The sequence below is a fragment of the Pyrus communis genome, chromosome 7 (assembly GCF_963583255.1).
Source record: "Pyrus communis chromosome 7, drPyrComm1.1, whole genome shotgun sequence".
NCBI lineage: Eukaryota > Viridiplantae > Streptophyta > Magnoliopsida > Rosales > Rosaceae > Pyrus > Pyrus communis.
This window is the reverse complement of record NC_084809.1, coordinates 27319594-27335181: the sequence shown is the minus strand read 5'-3', so window position 1 is coordinate 27335181 and position 15588 is coordinate 27319594. Positions and strand designations below refer to the sequence as shown.

The 15588-nt window shown below is 38.0% G+C and overlaps 1 long non-coding RNA gene and 1 pseudogene across 2 annotated transcripts in view; one reads left to right on the top strand and one right to left on the bottom strand.

The window, feature by feature from the left end:
- Positions 1-6130: 6130 nt before the first annotated feature.
- Positions 6131-12115, top strand: LOC137740102 (disease resistance protein At4g27190-like; annotated as a pseudogene).
- Positions 12116-12541: 426 nt separating this feature from the next.
- Positions 12542-15588, bottom strand: part of LOC137741022 (uncharacterized) — a 7571-nt gene continuing 4524 nt past the window's right edge. The window contains exons 2-5 of one of the 2 annotated variants that reach the window (XR_011069198.1): positions 14617-14703; positions 14182-14333; positions 13779-13816; positions 12542-13523 (exon numbers count right to left, since the gene is read on the bottom strand). This is a non-coding gene — a long non-coding RNA (uncharacterized lncRNA). Of the gene's footprint in view, positions 13524-13778; positions 13817-13847; positions 14334-14616; positions 14704-15588 lie in introns of those variants that run through there. The other variant, XR_011069197.1, reaches the window with a different exon arrangement.

The following is a 15588-nucleotide window of genomic DNA, read 5'->3' as shown; positions in this document are numbered from 1 at the left end:
TGTGTAAATTAACAAATTCAAATATTTAATGGGAGACATTAATTGAATATTATACACATTAAACACTAAAACAAAAACAGAATATGAATTAAAGTACATATCTAAGAACTAAATAAATATGTAACCTAACACCAGCTTTTAATTAAATATTAATTTTTCGATTTATTAAAGTTCAGAAACCTCTATTAAAATTTATGACAATCCAACGATTGTATTGCCGTGTTAAAAAAATGGAACCACGGTCAATTACGATTTTTTCAACCAAACATTTGAATCTGGAAAAACAATCGTAGAAATAAGTTCATAAGATAGAGGGCCACTCATTGATACTGGAACATGCTACAATTATTAGTCCACGCCTTGCGACTTGCAGTGGTTTGACGATCGGGGCGAATCTCTGCCATTTTAAAATTAGGATTGTTTGAGTTTTCACGGAATGTTGAACCCCCTTTCCCAAGTCCCAAATTCTAGCTCTCGTTCCCATATCTGTGCTTCATAAGGTTTTTATTTTGGGATAGCATGCTTCACTTTGGCGGTGGTGACGCTAGTCGGCTTCGCCGAGAAAAGGCAGGTTGATGGCTAAGCTCGCGGGTTAAAGACAAAAGATAGAGATTTGGATTCAATCTCTTGAAGCACTACTTTTTTTTTTTGGAATCATCCTTGAGGAAGGGCTTGACCTTCTCCTTGAATGGCACCTCGAAAACTCCTTCCTAATGTGGATGGAACGAATCTGGTGACGATATTTCCTTCCATAATCTAATCTCGAACAAAATGACAATCAATCTCAATGTGTCTAGTTCGTTGGCAGCAATATGGAGGGCTGCTTGGTTATCACAAAATAGGGTAGCTGGCCCTTGATTTTTAATCCTCAAATCATGAAACAAGTATTGCAGCCATGCTAGTTCACAACACGCTGCTGCCATAGAACGCTACTCTGCTTCCGCTGACGACAGAGACACCGTTTTCTAACTTTTGCTCTTCCATGAGATAAGGCAATTTCTTATTTGCCCCTACGCGCTCGTGGGTTCAAACCCTACATAAACAACTAAAGAGTTGATAGGAAGGGTTGAGGAAATTCGACATGACCAAAAACACTTTCTTGAAACTTGAGAAGTTAACAAAATAATTCCAATTAAATCTCCAAAATACTTCTAAAAATGAAATAAAATACTAAAATTCAAGACGGGATATCACAAGCCTAGTGGCCAGGAAGGCTCAATCACTATCGTTGTTGTCACGCCCTGATCCCGACATACTTCCAGGATCGACACGTGACGTCACCAAGTACCCTTATATCTAACATACCCTGCCTCCAGGATATGGACAAAGCACTACTCAAGATTCGGATTGCGTAGTAAATTTTGTATACTTTATGGTTGCATCTAACCTCCTCGTTAAACTGCCTATGTACCCCAAATAGGGATCAAGCCATTCGTAGTTCACCTTTGTCAAACTCTGAACTTTTCATAAAACATAAAGTACCACACTACACATCAACCATAATCCAAACAACAATTGTCATATTGCCACACACACAGGTATGCCATTCACCCATATATGTTTTCCAACACCATTCCACAGTCACATCAATCAATAACACATATAATGCATCAAAATCCAACACTATCAAGTTCTAGACCACTCAACGAAACCAAAATACCAAGCAACTTCTTGTAATCTTTTCAGACCTACCACCTGTACAATCAGTGCCTACACCATGAGAATGGTGCACCAGGCAAACAAGAACCCAGATAAGCTGCGAAACTCGTGTGAGTGACAATAATACAACCTATGTGATAATCAATAAAAAAAAAAAAAAAACCATCGATGATAGTTTATAAACCTCAAATATAAATTTATACTTATGAAATCATAGTCAAGTCATTAAAAACTACGAATGAGTCACCCAAACATCCAACGGCTTTTCTAATTCAAACCACAAAGATTCTCAAAAGTTATCGTTCATAAATACATTAAAAACTAGGGTTAGAGGGATGCAGTTCGACCGAAGCCTACATAAGTAGCCAAATAGGAAGTGGCCCCCCATAGCAGATTAACTGAGCGGAGCCACCCCTGAGAAGGTAACCAAGTAGGTAGTGACCCCCATTATGGATTAACCAAGCAGAGTCACACCTACGGAACCATTAGGCAGTGATCACCCATTGCTAATTAACCAAGCATGATCACCCTTAAGTATGTATGGCCATAAGGATCGCCCATCACGGATTAACCAAGCATAATTGTATGGTTCCCTATCACAGATTAACCAAGCATGACCACCTTTGAGAAGATAACCAAGTAGGTAGTGACCCCCATCATGGATTAACGAAGTAGAGTCATAACTACGAAATTGTTAAGCAGTGATCACCCATTACGAATTAATCAAGCATGATCACCCCTAAGTACGTATAACCATAAGGATCGTCCATCACGGATTAACCAAGCACAATTGTACGGTCCCCTATCACAGATTAACCAAGCATGACCACCTTTGAGAAGATGACCTAGTAGGTAGTGACCCTCCATCTCAGATTAAGCAAACATAGTCACACCTATAAAACTGTTAGGCAGTAATCACCCATCGCAGATTAACCAAACATGATCACCCCTAAGTATGTATGGCCATAAGGATCGCCCATCGCATATTAACTAAGCATGATCCATAAATAGTATGGTCCCGTATCGCGGATTAACCAAGCAAAACCATCCATGTACCACTGCTACATGGTATGGACTCGGTGTCACCTAACCCCTTGACACTAAGGTAATGGTCCTCTACTAGCCCTCATGTTTAACAAACATTTCAAATAGGCAAGTCACATAACATTTCATAAAGTAGATCGATGGCAAACTTTATAAAAATAATTATTTAACATAAAACATAATTTAAAAATCCATGTTGTATCCACAAAGTATACTAGCATGAGAGGTTTTCAGGGTAATAAATATATCACATATATATTAAAGTCACTCACTGAGATAAGCCCACAAAGCCTCACTAAGTCTCTAGTAATATAATTTTAGTGTTTCAAACGGTTCAACACATGTTGACCAAAAGTCAACTCTCAATCAGCGGTGGGGTCTACAACCCTACGTAATTCGATCCGGAATATCCACCCATGAATCATCGATCCATAACTTCCAAGAGTCTCATTAATCTTTTAGAACAATATCCTAAATTTTCAGAACGATCCAACGGTCGGATCTTTGCCAATCACTAAAATTAGGTGGCGTCACTAATTAGTTTTACAAATTTAGAAGTTCAATTCCAGAAAATCCGTACGTCATATGCCCGATCCGTAAGTTCCAACAGTCCTCAAATATTACGTACTATAACACATTAAAGTTTGGTGACAATCCAACGATCGGATCATCGATTCATATAATGATCAAGTGGTGTACCATAATGAAAATGGGTTCAAACAATCAAATCACATCAAGGGGATATCAAATATGAAATCAGGACATCTAATTTAGCTTAAAAAAATCATCGGTCCATGGGCCATGCGCCACCGCAGGTGGCGGTTTCCAGCAAACGGAAACCCAATTTTCCGACTAACTCTAAAAGTTACCAAATTTTACAGAAATGTAGAACTCATCAAGGGGAAGAACTTTCATACTTGGGCCAAATTCCAATTCGGTCCGGAAACACCTGAAATCGCCTCGATCCGCCGGAAACCCTTGAAATGTGTACACTTTGATTCATCTTCTTCGGTGCTCCACCGCCCCCAAACTTGTTTGGGGTTTGTTCCTAGGCCTAAGAGGAGTTGATTGTTGGTGGTTTTCTATGGTGATTCATGTAGGAAAAGTAGATCGCCGTCGTGCACCCACAGAGCTAGTCGGCGTGTTCTAGAGGAAACCGAGGCCCAATTCTTTCAATTTCTAGGTGAAAATGGAAGCGAAGAGATCAATGATGCATTCTCAAGTGTTGCCCCGTCACAATTCACCTGAAAATGATATGAGAAGGCATCGGATTGCATGTCGGAAGTTGGGTCGGGTCGCCGGTCGGATAGAGGGGTCGAGGTTCCATTCTTCTCTCTTCCTTCCTTTCCCTCATTTTTTCTCATCCTGATTGCCCTGTTTCCCTCTCATTTCTCTCCTTTCTCTGATTTTCTTCCCATCATCGCCACACATATGACACCAAAAATTAGTGCAACAAATATGGAGCCTTCCAAATTTATGATCAAATGACCATTTTGCCCTTAACTTTGTTCGTTTATAACTCTTTTGTTATAACTCCAAATTACATTTCGTTTGCGCCCACGCGTTCGTATCAACGAGTATTATCCAAATATGAATAAATTGACAAAACATATAGGAATTAAATACGTCCTCAAAAAATCCATTTAATTCATTAAGGGCGTTTTCATCCTTTTACTTATTAAAAAAAATTATACGCCACAAATATAAAGGCGTCAAAACTAAGAATACAAAATACGTAATTTTAAATAGTGAAATTCGAGGCCGGGATTTCACAGTTGATGTCATTATCACTACTACCACCATTGCCACCACAACCTCTACCATCTTTGTCATCATCACCATCGCAACCTCTCAATCAATGTTGTTGATACTGTTCCTCTCTAGCATTGTTACCATAACAACCTTCTGCCGCGACTACCATCACCATCATTCCTACTACCAGTCTACCATTACCCTTTTCCCACTCAACTATTGTCACCATCCAATGAGTGTGTCCCCATCACTACTACAACCAACCTAACCACCATTGCTTCTAGCACAACTTTTGCCATAACCACCATCTCACCAACACTGCCATTATTCTTATACATTACAAAGATATTACCATCAAACACAAAATTATTGGCTTTTGACATTATCTATAGCGTAATGCTTGGGAGACCAAATTTAAAAAAAAAAAAATTGTAAACCAAATGATGTGGATGTGATAATTGGAATATAACTCAAGCGTTGATTAACGTGCTAATTTTCTATTTGTGACACATCATTCGATTTGCAAATTTGATCTCCCTAACATTACCCTTATCTATATGTATCTGAATACTATACACGTTTCAATATTTTTTTTCAAAAAAAATCATTATAAAATTCAACTAACATATACATTATCTAAACATAAAAATGCAAAAGGGAATTGTTATTAGTACTCCAAAAATCTCATTCTACACCCCAAATTTTCTATATTGGGAAAAAAAATATACTTGTGAGGAATGTAGAATAAGATTTTTAGAGTGCCAATAACACTTCCTGTATTACAAAAATTCTTTTAAACACACAAACTTAGACGCCAATAACTCCTCTTTTCTTCCTCCTCGCAACTTTTTCACCTTGTTTTTCCTCCATCTTCCTTCGTCTAGGACCAATCATCATGGCTGCCATTATCATACTTTTAAGTAAAAAAATTGAATTCTCTTCAAGATGAACAAACTCAAACGCTTGGCAGCCTCCTTGCTCTGCTCGACCTTTCCATCTCTGATCCTGATTTCGCGGTTGATGGCCTCAGATTTATTTCGTAAACTAGAGGTCGTCATGAGCCTCTGGAACTTGTCGAGCCTTAGCAGAGTTGACTCAGTCAGCTCGCGAGAATCGGGGGTCAACTTCATCGTACCATCTAGCTCAGTAGCTATGTGGTACAGTGTTCAACGAGCCTTGGTGGTCTTCAACGAGCCTTAGCAGAGTGCATTGACTCAGTCAGCTCGCGAGAATCGGGGGTCAACTCCATCGTACCATCTAGCTCAGTAGCTATGTGGTACAGTGTTCAACGAGCCTTAGCAGAGTGCTCATGCACCGGCTTTAAGCGTGCAGATATGTTGTTTGTTAAAATGTCTCAGTGAAATTCAAAGCAAATTATATATGTTCTCTTTGTTTTTAAGATTTGAAAACAGTTGCTTAAGTTCCGTACCAAGCAAGTTTATTTTAGTATAATAATTGTATATGAAAACTTGTCCATCATCTCGACTTCTTGCAAGTGTGGTGTAACCTTCTTTTTGCTTTTATTTTTGTTTCATTTGTATACTGCTATGTTTTTCTTCGATCACGAGCTAAGGTATGACCCATTGTTTGATTTGTTTCATTTTTTTAATTTCATCTGCTTTGAAAGAAAAAAAATGATTCCTTTCTCGTATCCTTAAATTTTTGTTTGGATTCATATATATTCAACAGATAGAAGAAGCAGACGAATTGGTAAGCTGAAGGTGCCATGGCGATAAAGATAATCGCCGCAATTATTCCTACAATAATTAACTACACAATTAGACCACTTGGACGCCAAGTGAGTTATGTCATTTTCTACAAAAGCAACCTTAAAGATCTAAGGAGTACATTGAAGAATTTTGATGCTGTCAAACAAAGGATGAACCATGCGGTTGAAGAAGTCGAAGGAAAAGTTAATCAAAAAGTGGAAGCTGATGTCCGGAACTGGCAGACAGAAGCGGATGTGATCTCTCGAGAGGCAGAAGCATTATTGGATGATGAAGGTTGTGCAAAGACAAAGTGTCTCTATGTATGTCCTAACCTGATATCCTATCATCAGCTCAGCAGAAAATCAACTAAATTGGTCAGAAAGATTGAAGAACATGAAAATAAAAAAGAGTTTGCCAGTATCTCTTACAATGCTGATGTGGAAGACATATCTGCCATAGCCTCCGACGAGTACATGGCCTTTGAATCAAGGACTTCAATGGTGAAGGATATCATTACGCAATTGAAAAAACCTGATATCAACAAGATTGGTGTGTACGGATTAGGGGGCGTTGGGAAGACAACACTTGCCAAAGAGGTTTACAGAGAAGCTATGGAAGAGAAGTTATTTGATGATGTGGTTATAATTCTAAACGTAAAAGAAAAAAAAAGACAATGAAACAATTCAAAAAGCAATTACCAAAAAGTTGAGGATGGATGTTGATGAATCTGTGGATATGGGAACAAGGGCGAATCTCCTACGGGCCAGGATAAAAGAGGGGAAGGCTCTTGTCATTTTAGACGATGTTTTGGAAAGAATTGACTTTGAGGCCGTGGGACTCGTCGGTGTGCCGAACTGTAAGTTATTGTTGACATCTAGAGATAGACAAGTTTTATTCCATGATATGCGTACACAAAAAAATTTTGAAATTGGATTTTTAAAAGAAAACGAAAGTTGGAGTTTGTTTGAGAAGATGGCGGGTAATGTCGTTAAAGACAACCGTATACTGAAAGAAGCAACCCAGCTAGCAAAGAAATGTGGAGGTTTGCCGGTTTTGGTTGTTGCAGTTGCAAGTGCTTTAAGGGAAAGTAGTTTGGAGGAATGGAAAGATGCGTTGAGAAGTTTCAAAAGATTTGACAGGAAAGAAATGAATGAAAAAGCATTCTTGACTCTAAAGTGGAGTTACGAACAATTGGAGGATCAAGAGCTTAAGCAGTTGTTCTTGCTTTGCGGGAGTTGCAGCAATTATCTCAGTGACTTGCTAAAGTATAGTAAGGGTTTGGGTTTGATAAAAAATGTTGAGACAGTGGAAGAGGCACGGAATTCATTGAATAGAATGGTTAAAAAACTAAAAAATTATTGCCTATTGCTGGACAGTTATGACGATGACTCTGTTAGAATGCATGAGCTTGTACGAGATGTTGCTGTCCGGATTGCATCTGATGATCAAAAGGCCTTTTCAAGAGCATGTGGAGATGAGGTGAAAGAATGGCCAGCTGAGGATTTCCTTAAAAAATGCACATGGATGTCCTTAGATGGTTGCAAGATCCCCAGGCTTCCTGAAGTACCTTGGGAATGCCCATAATTAAAATTGTTGGTCTTTGTGAACGATGATATTGGCAACTCCCAGGAAATCCCAAGCAAATTTTTTGAAGGGATGAAAGAACTCAAAGGGTTGGATGTAACTGCATTCAATATTGAGTCATTACCTCCATCTCTTCAATCCCTAAAGCATCTCCACACATTGTGTTTAGATCAATGCGAGTTGGAAGACATAACTCTTGTTGGACGGCTAACAAACTTGAAAATTCTTAGCCTGATATACTCCAAGGTTAAAGAGTTGCCCAAAGAAATAGGGCAATTGACTAAGCTACAATTATTGGATTTGACATGTTGCTCTGAACTTGTTCTGATCTCACCTGATGTTATATCACGCTTGACAAGACTAGAAGAATTGAGGATGGGAATAAAAAGCTTTAAGCAATGGGAGGGTGATGGTCCCACTAGTGGAGGAAGTAATGCTACTGTTTCAGAGCTGAAGCACTTGGTTGAACTAACCGCATTAGAGATACATGTTCCAGATGCTAACCTTCTTCCAGCCAACTTGTTCTCCGACAAGTTAGAAAGATACAGCATACTTATCGGTGATTGTTGGGCATATCCTGACATCCATCCAACCTCCTCGAACATGCTAAAACTCAAGATTACAAGGAGAAATCAGTTCGACCGAGGTATGCAGTTGTTGGTAAAGAAATGTGAGCAATTGTACTTGGATGGGATGGAGATTGTGAATATTATTTCCTATCTATTTGACAGTGAAGCTGTTAATCAACTGAAGCATTTCCATGTCCAAAACAACAACAAAGTTAAATATGTCATTAACTTCGTCAGCTGGAGTTATTCTCATAATGCCTTCTCCAACCTGGAATCTCTAGCTCTTGAAGACCTTGTGAGTTTGGAAAGTGTATGTTATGGGCAACTCATAGGCGAGCCTTTCCCAAAGTTAAAATCTTTGAGACTCCGGAATCTACCAAAGCTTATTGGTTTCTCTTCCAAAGGCAAGCAATTAACGATTGCTACAGAAGCCGACGAAATCGTTACGGTGGATGAAGTTGGTGGACCATCGAGACTGTTCAATAATGGGGAGGTACTTTCTTAGTTATTTTTTCTAGCAAAATGGTTGCATGATTCTTTCTCCAAATAGCTTTCCTCTTCGAATTTCGACATATAATTCTTTTTTTTTTCTTTCAATAAGATAAAAGATATAAATGCTTTTTTTCCAATAAGCAAAAACCATTTAAATGATATATTATGTTATTAGGTTATGATAGTAAAAAAAATTCCAAAATTGGTCGTCCCCTATTGTTTGAAGGACCAATTAAATTGAAGGGCGAGGCTTTTGGGTTTGATTTATGGATTTAAAGTGTGAAGGAGATGCAATTGATATTGCTGCTGTTGTGTTTGGGGAAGAGAGAGAGAGAGAGGAGGAGGATGAGCGGCTTCTTTTTCTTACTTGAGTTTGTGGATGGGTGTTAAGTAATGAGACATGCTATAAAAAGGTCACACTTATTTTGTGTGCATAAAATTTGAACTTGCTTTCACAACAATATGTGTTGGTATCAATTAAAATAATTTAAATTTTGATTAAATTGACATAATTTTGGCCCTATATTTCTTCTTGTTCTTTGCTAGTTAATGAAATGACAAAGACATACAGCTGTCTAGTAGCCTAGTAGCTTACTTTTTTAATATATGACCTTTAATTTCTATCTAAATATTTTGAGCATGTATGGCTAACAGCAATGTAAACTGTAATTTCCTAAAATAACATAAATTTTGTTCTGTACTATGCAGGCTACGATGCCCAACTTAACAACCCTGATTGTGCATCAATGTGATAGTTTAAGATTCTTCTTTTCGAGTTCCATGGCTAAATCTCTCAGGCAACTAAAACATCTCAAGATATCTAAATGTCAGGCACTACAAGCAGTATATGACACATCATCTACCACTCAATTGAATGGTTTTGAGTGCCCAAATCTACATTCAGTTGAGATAGACTTGTGTGAAAGTTTGAAAAATGTCTTTCCCTCTTCAATGGCCAAAGAGCTTAAGCAGCTAAGCAAGTTGAATGTTGAGAATTGTGGTTTAATGGAGGAAATTGTCGCGAATGACGAAGGACCACAAGCGATGTACAAGGAGTTCAGGTTCCCTAAAGTAACCTATATGATGTTTAATAATCTACCCCAACTTCGGAGTTTTTATCCAGCATTACATGTTTCTAATTGGCCATCACTCAATATATTAAATTTCACGAAATGTGGTGGTGTGGAGATTTTTGCTGCCGAATTTTCAACATATCAAGACAAACTTGAGTTGGGCCACTCGACACCAATGAAACAGCCTTTCTTTTTAATTGAGAAGGTAACCATACTTGTACACAATTCTTTTGATATTCAAAATTTTATGTGATTTTACATACTAGTTAAAGTGTTAAACATACACCATCAACTAAATACATTTATTAAATTTTTAATATTAAAATTATTATGTGGTGTCCAGTTTTTCAAAATATTTTAAAGCATGCCGTTACCGTTGATAATATTTCAGGGCAAGTCATTTCTCGACTTGGAATACTTGACGTTGGACGCGAACACGGAGATTTGGTATGAACCGTATGGTCCACTCCTGGGGGAGTTGTTGAGGAAACTCAAATCAATTGAGTTTGCTACTTCACATCCCAAGTCAGATGTTTTCTTTGAAAATTTACAGAACATTGAAGATCTTCGTGTGCTCTCTGCTCCTTGGAAAGAATTAATTGTCCACGACCACCAAGGAAGTAGTAGAGGGGAAATACATGAAGTTGAGACCCTCCCATATGTAAAGCTTTTGTGGCTCATCGATATGCCAGAGTTGATACATCTAGGAAAGGAAAACTTCCAACCAGGGGACCCTGTTTTTACAAACTTGGAAGTTCTATGCGTGCACAAATGTGGCAGATTAGAGAATCTAGCTTCAACTTTGATATCCTTTCAGAATCTAACCATTTTGAATATATGGAGTTGTCACGGACTGCCATACTTAATACCTTATTCTGTGGCTAAGAATTTGCAGCAACTCGAGAAGTTGGTAGTTGAGTACTGTCAAAGAATGGTAGAAATAGTAGCGAGCAACGGAGATGATCCAGAAAATGAGATGACTTTCAGTTGCTTGCAACATCTTGAACGTTCTGATCTACCAAGTCTGCAAGGCTTTTGCACGGGAAATTGCATTTTCAAAGTCCCACCTTTAGAAACTTTTATTGTCAAGGACTGCCACCTGACCGAGTTAACGATTTCTCCTGATGGGTTACTCCAAAGTGATCCAAGACTAGAAATAGCAAAAGAAACTGATGATGAGGAGAATGATCGTGATCAAACCGTAAGTTCTTCATTCACTAATTAAGCATCTGTTAATTTCACTCTCCAATTTTCAGCTTTTTCTGAACCTTGAACCGTCAAATTTAATAGTCTGATTTATTCATCTTATTCATAGTTGTTCAGTCAGATTTCATATTGAACAGTTTGTGTTTATATGTAATCGTCAATGAAATACATATTTCTACAGGAGCAGCGGATGATTGGGGATTCAAATGTAGATGTTACATTTGCATGACTCTCTGCCAAAAAGGAATCCTCATTTTTTTCGTGGTGTGTTAAGGTTTTCCAATTGTGTGCGATAGCGTGTTTGTGTGTTATTTTCCTCTTCCTTTTAAAGGAAGAAATTTCAGCTTGGAGAGCAGACTGGAAGGCACTCTGATCTGTTGGACCACACTACGCATTCCCCACAAATCACATTGGTGTGTTCATATTTTTAGATGGAGACCACTATTTGTCATATTCCAAGAACAGGATGAGCACCACTCTAATCATCAGCGACCGCTTATCGGATTTAAGCTTTCAAGCTTCCGCCTTGTGTGATTTCTGTTGGCCATATTATGTTTGTGTATGATTGCTTGGACCCTTTTGGCTTTGGGGTTATTGTGGTTGCTACTTTCAGTATACTTATTTCCAATATTTCTTGTTTACTTGCTCTAACTATTCTCTATTCGCCCCTCAATGGTCTGTGCCCAGCCTTGCTTCCGTGGCCGATCGCATCTTGTTTGATATAAGCCCGCAAGCTGCGGCCTCAATGGAGAGCTATCCTAGAAACTTGTGCAATTTGGGAAGTCATGTATGCCTGTATTGACTTGTGTGTTCCGTCATAAGGGTGTGTTTTGTATTTGGAGCTTTGTTCGCTACATTTTCGGTTTTGGTGTTTGGGAAATAATGCTTGTGTGATTTCTGAATTGGTTTTTGGGATGCACCTCAATTTCCATATTTTCTTCACACTCTCTACTAAACTTAATGAAATACTCATTTTATTTCTTCCCATGTTTTGCCTCTTTTTTTTCTTTTTTTCTTTCTTGTATTTTGCTTCTCTGATACGCAAAAAATATCATTTCCAACCATCTTCTTAAGAGCATCTCATATACATTGAGCTTCTAACTAGAATTTAAAGAGGACTAGTAGTTACTGTGGCTTTAGCCTGTGCATTGCCGCAAGAATGTCAAATGAATTCTAGATATTGTTTGTGTTAAAATAATGGACTAAACCAGAAATGTGCATAAAAGCTCACTGAATATTCAATTCGATGCAAATAGATTCATTTCAAATAAGAACCGACCCAAAAATGCACTTAAAAGCTCATTTAATTACCAAATTTGAATAATTTGGGCAATTAGAAAAATCAATTATTTTGGTTATAAATATTCAATTTTATTCATTTTAAATAAGAACCAAACCAAAAATGCTACACAAAAAGTCACTAAATAACAAAATTTCAACAATTTGAGCAATTGGTTGGATCCTCAAAATAAATCAAAAAGCAATAATTCAGAGAAAGACTATGTGGAGGAAAATACCATCAGCAGCCATGCCAAAAACAGAGAGATTTCTTCGGCTCTACGATAACAATCAAAATCAATAATCAAACCTCATCGTAGACCATTTTAAATGAAACGAAGAGAGTTGTCTTACACAGTTACATGCATGGAGCCCATGCCAAATCTATATCCATGAATTCTGCAAAACATCACACAACCATCCTCTCAGAAGACAACAAACAAAACAATACGGAGACAGACTTGAACCAAGAACATAATGATGAGACCTTTTAAAGTCTACCAAGGACAAATACACATTTGTGGCTAAATCCCTTAAGATTTGGTGCAACATATTGACCTCGCTCAAAATTCCCTTTAAGGGAAAATTCCATCAAAATAGGCGAACTCTTCAATCGCTTAAACTCTTCAATCGCTTTTGAGCTTGGTTTTGTAACCATCACCGGAGTTGTGCAGCAGATTCGATTTGCAAGTTTCAATGTGAACAATAACAATCTAACAGGGTACTTGCCAAAGTGCTTGAGGAATTGTTCGGCATTGTCTAGAGTCCGGTTTGATGGGATCCAATTTACTGGGAACATTATAAATGCATTTGCTGTTAATCCCAGTCTTGAATTCATTGCTTTTAATGACAACCGGTTTGTTGCTACACTCTCACCACAGTGGGAAAATGCATAAGCATTATACATGTGTATCGGTTGAATAAAATTTCGGGTCCAATCCCACCTGAGCTCGGACAAATGACAGAACAGTAGCTTCTAAAGTTGAGCCAGAACCACTTGACTGGAGAAAAACCGGCACACATTGATAACTTACTCCTGGGTTACAACTTGGACCTTAGCAGCAATTCTCTCTCCAGAGTGATACCTTCAGACTTGGAACAGCTCACAATTTTATAGGTTCTCAATATCTCACACAACCATCTCTCAGGGGAAATCCCTACAACAGTTATAAAAATGGTGAGTGTATCCACCTATGACTTTCCTTATAACAACTTGACAGGTCCAATCCCAAATTGTGTCATTTTCCTAGAGAATATTCCAATTGCTCAAAATCTTAAATCCAACTACATTTCTCAACGCCCAAATGTCCACATATGAGAAACCAAAACAGAGCCTTAAAAGGGGGGGAGAAGAAAGAAAAAAAACGGAAGAAAGGTACTGTTCGACTCCTACAGTGTCAGTAATGGTTTACCTTTTGTTTTGGCAAAAGTTTCCCATTTTGTTGGAGCACTGGTGGCCATAGAAAACAAAGGAATATGTCATTGGCAGTCAGACGTTTATGCTAAGAATACAATAGTAACTCTTAAATCGGTTACAGAAAAAATAAAAATAAAAAAAAATAAAAAAAACAGCATCATCAACAGCCTTCTTACATACACTAACATTTTAGTCAACCAATTTACATGATAGGAACCGTAAATTGGCAGCACAACAAAAGGGGATCAACAAAAATCTTGACAGTTACCTGAAACTACCATTCCACTTGTTTTCAATTGTGAAGCACTATACATGTATTCACTAGCAAATGCTCATATACATGATCTAACCTATCAAAAAACATTGTTTGAGAATCATAACTAAGAGGAATGACGTACATGCTTCTATCCTGGCAGTTTAGTTTCAGGAAGCGAACAACTGCACAATGGGACCGTCTATGTCTTCAGTTGAATGTGAGTTGAAAAGACTATTCGCAGTAGCTTAAACCAACTCGGTCCCTTTCGTTTTACATTCCTTCACTAATTCCTCCCTAAACACCATAAAAATAAAAAACAAAAAATAAAAAAAATCAGAATTTCCCCCACTGAACAAAAACCCATCAGCATAGCGTGAAAAATTCACTATTTCACTTAAAGACTGCCATTTCACTGATGGGATTAATCCAAATAAAATCCCAATTTCCAAAAGTAAATTTTCAATTAATCTCTCAAAAGCAATCATTTCAAAAAGCCCAAAAGTACACAAAAATATTACCAAAAAATAGAGATATATTGAATAAGTAAAGAAAAATAACTTAGAGACCACGAGATTACCCAGATCGACTTGAATTTGCTGCTGCCGGGTCTCCATTGCTGCTTTCCTGCAGTTGTTTTTCATCCTCTCCATTCGACAGTCCAGGTCTGCAACCCCAAAAACATGCAGAAACGATTAGCTTCACGGTCGGATTCTCAAATCATGCTGTGACAGGACCGACATACACGCAAGTAAAAAATTCATCAATTTGTTTTTTCTGAATCCATAATTCAGATTCGAGTTCGAATCCAACGGAAAAAAAAAATACATAAATCCATTAAAATTTTTGCCCAGATGAAAAAAGAAATAAAGGCTGAGTTAGAAGCTTTTAGCAGAGAGTTCACCTCAACAGGGAAAAATTTAAATGGAAATTGAAACTTTACTTGCTTAACGGCAGCAGAACTTGAACGATCTAGAGGTTTTTCGGTTTTGGTATTCCGGGGATTTCACGACCGACTTCACTGGAATCCAAATTTTATCACTGACTTTGTTGAAGTATTAGAATTATTAGGACTCTTCCGTGTTTGTTGCTTAGTTAATTACTTATTTTGTTAATAATGCCCTGGTTTGTAGGGTAATCTGTTTGTTTGAATTGGTCTTAGACCCACTCACACGTTCTTAGGGTTTGTTGTGAACGTGAAGCTGTTTTTCTCTTTTCGTTGTAACAGGCTTGTATAAAGCCTTTGCTTTTGCAATTCTATCAAATAAGCTTTCAGCCTAAACTAGCAAACTAGCGCTGAGATCCAACATCTGGTATCAGAGCCTCTTAACTGAGGCCTGATTGAGTGAGATTAGTAAAAGAGAGAAAAGTCAGAGAATCATGGCGACAGAGAACAGCAGCTTTGTTCAGCCAGCAATTCCACGGTTCGATGGTCATTATGATCATTGGGCCATGCTCATGGAGAACTTCCTCAGATCAAAGGAGTACTGGGGCTTGATAGAGAATGGGATTTCTGCAGCAGCAGAAGGGGTAGAGCCAACAGAGGCACAAC